The sequence below is a fragment of the Pteropus vampyrus genome, unplaced genomic scaffold (genome assembly GCF_000151845.1).
Source record: "Pteropus vampyrus isolate Shadow unplaced genomic scaffold, Pvam_2.0 Scaffold349, whole genome shotgun sequence".
NCBI lineage: Eukaryota > Metazoa > Chordata > Mammalia > Chiroptera > Pteropodidae > Pteropus > Pteropus vampyrus.
Window position 1 is genome coordinate 2222338 of NW_011889130.1, and position 7601 is coordinate 2229938.

General features: G+C 46.1%; 1 long non-coding RNA gene across 2 annotated transcripts; it reads right to left on the reverse strand.

Moving 5' to 3' along the window:
• Window positions 1–1257: 1257 nt before the first annotated feature.
• On the reverse strand, window positions 1258–7330 carry LOC111731114. 2 transcript variants are annotated; one of them, XR_002776961.1, is made up of 4 exons: window positions 7185–7330; window positions 6759–7016; window positions 6393–6664; window positions 1258–2574 (listed from the first exon to the last, which is right to left on the reverse strand). It is a non-coding gene; the product is annotated as an uncharacterized LOC111731114 (long non-coding RNA). The 2 variants fall into 2 exon arrangements; XR_002776960.1 differs by lacking the exon at window positions 1258–2574 and having other exon boundaries at window positions 6100–6664.
• Window positions 7331–7601: the final 271 nt, after the last annotated feature.

Below are 7601 nucleotides of genomic sequence, written 5' to 3' on the forward strand. Positions count from 1 at the left end.
AAAATCTATTTTCCTCATGATTATAGACCTGAGGCTCAGTTAATCTTATGTCCCGAGGCTTAATGATTAAAGGAGCAGGCATACAGAGGATAAGGTCAAGAAAGAAGCAAGTATCTAAGCAAAACCAGCTTGGATCAGGGGGAAAAATTATATTATAGATATGAAGTTTGTATGCAGTTACAAATAAGAAGAGGTGATGCCAGAATACCATGAGACCCATAATATGGAAGTCCTTGTATCAGGTTCTCCTTCAAATAGATTAAGAAAATGCTCAGGAGAAGGACAGTTTTGCAGCTTATTTTACATGTTAGGATCTGATCTGTTTTGCCCAGATAATGGCATTGGGAATCATTTGCTTTTTCCACCCTTATCCTTCTACCACCTCTGTATGCCTGCTTCTTTAATCACTAAGCCTTAGTACGTAAGCTTAACAGAGCCTCAGGTCTATAATTGCAAGGACAATAAGTTTAAGTTAGACCTTAGACTAAGGATAACATCTTGGCTTTAGATGTGTTTCAAGCCCAGGCCCATTGAAGAAGAACAATGCCAGCAGCCCAAGGACCAGATGGGATGGCACCAGGCTTATTCCAGACACAATCATTGATTATTACAACAGCCCCATCCAATCGTCCAGTCAGCAGCACCCATGACCCCCAACTCCCTTAGTTTCCATGATGACTGATTTTTCCCTATATAATTTGTACTCCTGAGACATCCAGGGAGCCAGGTTGGTGAGAAAAGTAGCTCTCCTGTGTCTCCAGGACTTGCAACTCTCTAAATAAACCTTACGTTCCTTGTTGCAAAACCTTCATGTAACTCTTCTTTGACTCAGATGTGCACAGGCAGATGGATCCCTTTTGCTCTGGTGACATAGGTTTGGATGTTCTTTCATCAAAAGTTTGAACACTTGATTAAATAGGATTATGGATAATGAGAAACAATTTTTTGCTACTTGTTTAACTAAAATGACAATAAAATATTTTAAAAGCAAACATATAAAGTAACATAATTGAAAACAAATAAAAAGTAAACAAACCTTAGCTCTTTTAAAAATGAGACTTGGATCTATTAAATAATTAAGGGAAAAAAAAAATGGAATAGGAAGCTCCAAGCCCCCTGTGTTGCTGCAGGTTCGCGGTTCTGAGATAAGGGGTATAAGGCTCGGGTAGTTGGAAGAAAATGCAGGGAACTGTAGGCAACTGTGACATAGCTCTTTATTTCAGCAAGAACACAGACAACCACACATGGTGGCGGCATCTTTTATACACAGGTTAAACAATAGTAGCACACTGCCAGAAAATGGAAGCCCGCACATGCATTCCAGGAACATGGTTACATAAGGGGAGAAGTGCTGAGTCACTTTTGCTTGGAAGTTAGCTACCAAGGGAGCCTGACTACAGCCATCTTTCTTTCTCTGTACACTCCACCCCTTCAGGGTTCCTCCTGTACACCTATGGAGGCATCGCAAGTGATCGCTGCAGGAGGGCAGAGCTCTGCACCCACAGGCCACAACAACAATACAGGGAACAACAACATGCCACAAGGAGGCAGGCTCCATTCGGAAGAACTAAGACAAAATGCCAAGTGGACGTTAGGCCTGCCCACCACTCCCGCAGAGGATCCCCAGTGATCTACTGGACTTCCTGTATTTTTTAGACGAGAACTGCCAAGGATTGTGAGATGTTGTGCCAGTGGTCTGGGATATAAACACAACATTTAGTTTGGAGAACAGCATAAGTGCCTCCTTGGGCAGCAGTCAAAATATCCAAAGCCATACGATTTTGCAGTACTACTTTTCTAATTTGATCTACTTCATCAGTTACCATACTAAGGGCTTTATGAGTATAATTCAAGGTTCGAGCAGTATGTTCTGCTAAAGCTGTCACTTGCATTTCAACTACCACATCACCTGCCACAGGCAGAAAGATGGTTAAGGGATCTGCCACGTGGTGTAGATATGTTGTGAATAATACTCATCCAAATTTGTGGGGCGTCGTGGTAGTGCCTGCCGCACAGTTGCTGGCAAATATGGGCATCCTCAAGTACAGCGGCCTGTCCAATTCAAGGGAGTGTAGGACCATCCATGGGCCCCACATACCCATAGGCTTCCTGGGGAAAAAATAATAGTCGGGTAGGTGCCAGCATACTTTTGTCCTGTCCCTCAATGTGTGGTGGATGAGACAATGATTATGTTTTGGCACAGAGACATGGCACCCACCCCAATACAGACCCTGTGTTTCTTTCAATACAATGGGGCACATCTCCAGTCACTTCCACCCCTTCACAAGTCAGCCATGACCGTCCATCATGTACCAAGTACCCCAATAAGGGTTTATCCAGTCCATGCCGAGTTCTTCTTTGTGTAACCACTCGAGTACAGATGATAATCCAGTCGGGTGACTGGGGTCCCCAGTGGGCCAGCCAATCCCATGCTGTGACATCAGCTGCATGTATATGCAGGGCAATCCTGCAGAGGCACTAACAGGAAACTCTGTGCAGACCCAACAGTGTGAGCTATTCACAATCATGGCATAGGTATGTGCCCAATCAACCACAGTATTCGCATACAGCAGCCTAAGGTTGGAAAGAATGGGAGGACAGCGGTAACAATAAAGGTAAATGTTTTCCATCAGGCAAGATGCATGCTAGATCTTATCTTGTGATAAGATTGTCACCATAAGGGAAGCCTGGCCATCGGTTCTATACCTGTTCCCCTTGCAGCAATGATTCCACTGTGTCAACATGACACAATATGGGACAACATAAAGGTTCCCCTTAGGATCGTACATTCTTCTTCATCCATCTCTCCTGCAGGATACCTCACAGTTATTTACAGTGGCCAGTTGGCTGTTACCCAAGAAACGATCTGTAAGTTTACCTCTAACCCTCTGCCCCATGGGGCTATTTGGCCTACCCACTGGCAGTGGAGGGCCTTTATTTTCCATGACCAAGTCCACTACACTGTTTCTTCCCTTCTCAGACAAGTAAGGGAAGATAGGAGTATGTTACCATTGAGTTCATGACCAGATTTCAACAGAGTTTCATTGGTAGTTACTTGTAGTTGAATTGGGGTTGCGGCCCTCTGTAATAGCAGTTTACCAGGGAGGGATCTCCAGCTTGAGGTCACTCATTCAGGCCTCACAATACGTCCCACAGGCAGTCCCGGGGGGATAGACAGTTACTCATAGACGCTGTTTCAACAGCCCGCCTATTGGGGATTACATGGGGCATGCAATTTCCATTGAATGTCCATTTGCTTGGCCCACGTTTGGACCTCATGCCCGGTAAAATAAGTCCCTTGGTCAGTTTCCACCACTAACAGTCTACCATAAAAGGCACATAAGCGTTTGAGAGCTTGGACAGTATGCTTTTGGTGTGTGGCTGCACAGGGCCATGCAAACAATAGCCTGGTAGCTGTGGTCTGCAGCAAGCAGACCACATGGAAGTATTATCTCTTAGCCTTAGCTCAAGATGCCCCTTGAGCATTTGGAAGTGGTCCTATGTAATCTATCTGCCACATGGTCAATGGGCCCCTTCCCTTTGTTACTTGCGCAAACCCCCATTTTATGCAACGAGAATGCAGCATATTCCAGCTACATACCTAACATTTGGCACAGGCATCTGTGACATCTTCCCACTTCAAGGAAAGGTTCCACTGTTACTTCACTGTCCATGTAGTTTTGGCACCCATGTGCTGCAATATTCTATGGATCCAGTGCGCCACATCAGGGGCAAGAGCCTTTTCTAGCCATTGTACACACGAGAGCACATCTGCCTCATCATTTCCTGGAGTTACCAAGGGGACACGACCCTAACATAATACACAGTTACTTCCTTTTCTTGTCTTGTCTCCCATAGGTCTTGCCACATGACTTGTCCCCACAAGGGTCTATAGCCCATTAGCCAGTTTTTCCATTTTCATGTAGGTAACCACAATGTTAGGCCTTTAAACACTGCCCAACTGTCAGTACAAATAGTAAAGCGGCCATCTTCAAGGGCTGTAATCATCCACATAGCCGGTAGCTCAGCCCATTGGCTGCTTTGGCCTGTACCTGTATCATACCAAATGTTGTCAGTAGCTGGTTGCACCCCTATAGCTAGCTACTCACTTGGTTCCCTGCCCCCTAGTGGACTCATCTGTGTACCCGTATCAGTGGGTATGGGCAGCTTCCCTTCTTTTTAGGGGGACACTTCTAAAACTGTAGGAACTGCAGCATCCACTAAATTGTCAGTGGTAAACCAGCTACTCCTAAAACCATCTGTAATTCCATGGCCAGAGGAGTAGCAGCTATGGTACTCCATTGTTCTAGATAGGCACCTCATTTTGTCAGGGTAGGGGTTTGGGCCACCTCTCTTTTGGGGGCCTGTAACCAAGTGTGTTACCAACTTTGTGTAGGGTAAGTAGTGTGCACCTGCACCTTGACCATACCAGTTACTGCCTCAGTGGCCTGCAAGGCTGCATATACAGCTGCTAATTGCTTCTCTATGAGGGAGTACTAGCTTTCTGCACCTTTTTACAATTGGGACCAAAAACTCACTGGAGTCCTCGTTCATTCCGAACGTTGCCATAGGGCCCAGCCCTATCCTTCTGCTATTACATGCACGTCCACTTCAAAGGGTTTATCTGGATCCTTTACCTGTAGGGCTTAGGCTTGCTTAACCACCCGCTTGGTGGTGGTAAACACCTTCTCTACTGTTTCATCCCAGTCCCAAGTAGTTCCCTTCTTGATCAGGCCATACAACAGCCATGCTAGCTGTACTAGGTGGGGCACAAACACTCTCCACTACCCCCAAAAGCTCACATAACTCTGCACTTCCTTAACTGTAGTGGGTCATGGATACGCTTATATCTTATTAATTACAGCATCAGGGATAACTTTTGTCCTAGATCTGTAAGAGAAGCAGAGGTTAACATGACATCATCAATATAATGAAACAATTCCACTATTGCCAGTTGGGTCTAGGTTGTCAAATCCTGGGCTACCAACCCATGGCAAATTGTTGGGCTATGTAAGTAGTCTTCGGATAGTACCACAAAAGTCCATTGTCTTCCTTCCCATATGAAGGCAAATCGGTTTTGACTTTCGGGAGCCAAATCTATGGAGGAAAAAGCCTTAGCCAAAATACAAGACATAGTGATATGTTCCCAGCCTTATAGTCAGTTGATCCATTAGATCATGGATGGATGGTACTGCTGCATGTAGTGGGGGAGTCACTTTATTCAATTCCCGATAGTTCACTGTCATTCTCCACTAGCTATCAGGCTTCTTCACTGGCCACACGGGGGCATTATAAGGACTATGAGTGGGGAGCACAATCTGAGCTTTCTCCAATTCCTAGATCATAGCCCTGATATCATTATGTCCACCAGGCAAGAGATATTGCTTAACATTGACAATGCACCTTGGTTCTGGCACCTTCTGTGGCGGGTGATGAGTATGTCCCTGCACTACAGTCTTTACCACCCAGACTCGCCAACGGAATCCACCAGCAGAGAGGTCTGCAGATTGAGCCCTTGCAACACATCCGCCCCTAGGATATATTCTAGCACCAGAGAAACATATACTTTATATGGATGTAGGGGCAAACATCCTATTCCAAGAGGCAAAGTCAAACTTTGATCTTAATAATCTTACCCCCATAACCATCTATATAGGCAGCTGGTCCAGGGAATCTGTCTGGATTTCCATAGATAAGACTGTAGTCAGCCCCAGTATCCACCAGTGCTAGGACTCTGGACATTCGGTTGGGATGAGTGGATTGTCAATTTCACATGCGGCCTCTGGTTCTGCCTGTCCCCTCCGAACAGGCACCTTGGCCTTCTCCCTAATCATATAAGGTTGACAGAGAGTCCTGGGGTTTCGAAAAAGTTCTCAAGGCCACAGGCCTAGCTTTTTCAGTGAGAGGTTTCTGCCCATGCCTAAATTGCTGTTCAGGTGTAATTGCCACCACAATTCTAGCAACACGGCATTAGGCTGGCAGTCTATCTTGTCTTGACTGAATCCTGCAGCTAGCAAATCAGCCCACATTTGCATTCTTGGAACCCGAACAGAACTCTGAATAGGGCCTTTGTTTTTCTTCTTGCCCCTCAGGGGTCTGGGCATTACAGCATGGACACTTCTGCCTCCTGCCTCACAGTGTCACCTCTCTACACCCCCCAGAACAGCCATTGCTGTAGTCACTTCATGTATACGTTTCCCCACATAGGGAGCCAGGATAACAACAAACAAGCTAAAAACGGTAGAGGAGGTGGTACCTTACACTAGGTTCCACATACCAGTCGTAAACCGTTCATCATCCAGTCCCCACATATTCAAATTAAACATACCTCGTCACATGCCCAGTTCACACATAATCTGCACTAGTTCAGCATACATTTGCCATTTACTCACATGGTCTGAGAGTACTCCGGGTTCATTCCAAACTGTCCGCACAGTGGCAGTAAGCAATTCCATCAGGGTATGGTTCCCCTGACCTTGAGTCAAGTGGCGACTGTTCTGTAGATGCTGCCATAATGAGGGCTGTGTGGTTATGGATGCCATTTTCTCCATCTTGTCAGGGGAGCGTGACATACCATTGGCCCCCTCTTCTCAAAGGCATAGGAATCAGGTTGGCAATGGTTCGCCAGGGCACTGCTGACATCGTTTCCCCAAATTCCACAATTCTGTGGGTGTATATAGAGTATACGTGGTGAACTCAGTCACTGTGAGGCCACCAGTTTTCACCCCACCCAGACCTAAGAGTTGTTTATGCTTTACCTTTTGGTGTATTATGGGCCCTACTTGGGGGTGGACTTCTTTTGAGATGTCTTCCCCTACCTCTGAGGTCGACTCTGATGATGGACCTCTTTGGAGCTCAGCTTCCAGTTGTTGGACCTTTGCGTCCAAGTCATCTGCCTTTTGCTGAAGCTTCTGCACCTGTGTGGCCTCTGCTAGAGCTTCATTCATATTCTGCTTCAAAGCTGTTTAAAGCACCCAGTCCACTTGGCTGGCCACGGCTCCTGCGTTTTCCAGCAGCTGCTCTTTCAGGAAGCAGAGAGCCTTCTCAATACTTATCAGAGACCCAGCAACTGCCTCCCAAGGCTCATGTAAGGTCCAAGTCATAAATACCATCACAACAGGATACCACATGTTTTGTGGGGACCACCCATCCCTCCTGTCCAGCTTGGCAAAGGGCTCCCTTACCTGCGAATCCTGCTAACTATGCCAAGTGTGTTGCTGCAGGTTTGCAGTTCCAAGGTAAGGGGTATGAGGCTCAGGCAATTGGAAGAAAATGCAGGAAGGCATAAGCAACTGCAACATAGCTCTTTATTCCACCAAGGGCACAGCAACTGCTCATGCTGGCAGCGTCTTTTATACACAGGTTAAACAGTAGTGGCACACTGCCAGATAATGGAAGCCTGAGCATGCGTACCGGATACATGGTTACATAAGGGGAGAAGTGCTGAGTCACTGCTCAGTTTTTCTCTCTCAATTTCTCTCTCTCTCCTGCCTTTACACCTGTGTGTGTGTGTGTGTGTCTGTGTGTCTGTGTGTGTCTGTGTGTGTGTGTGTGTGTGTGTGTGTGTGTTTCAATTCTTAGCATTTAAAGAAATATCTGTC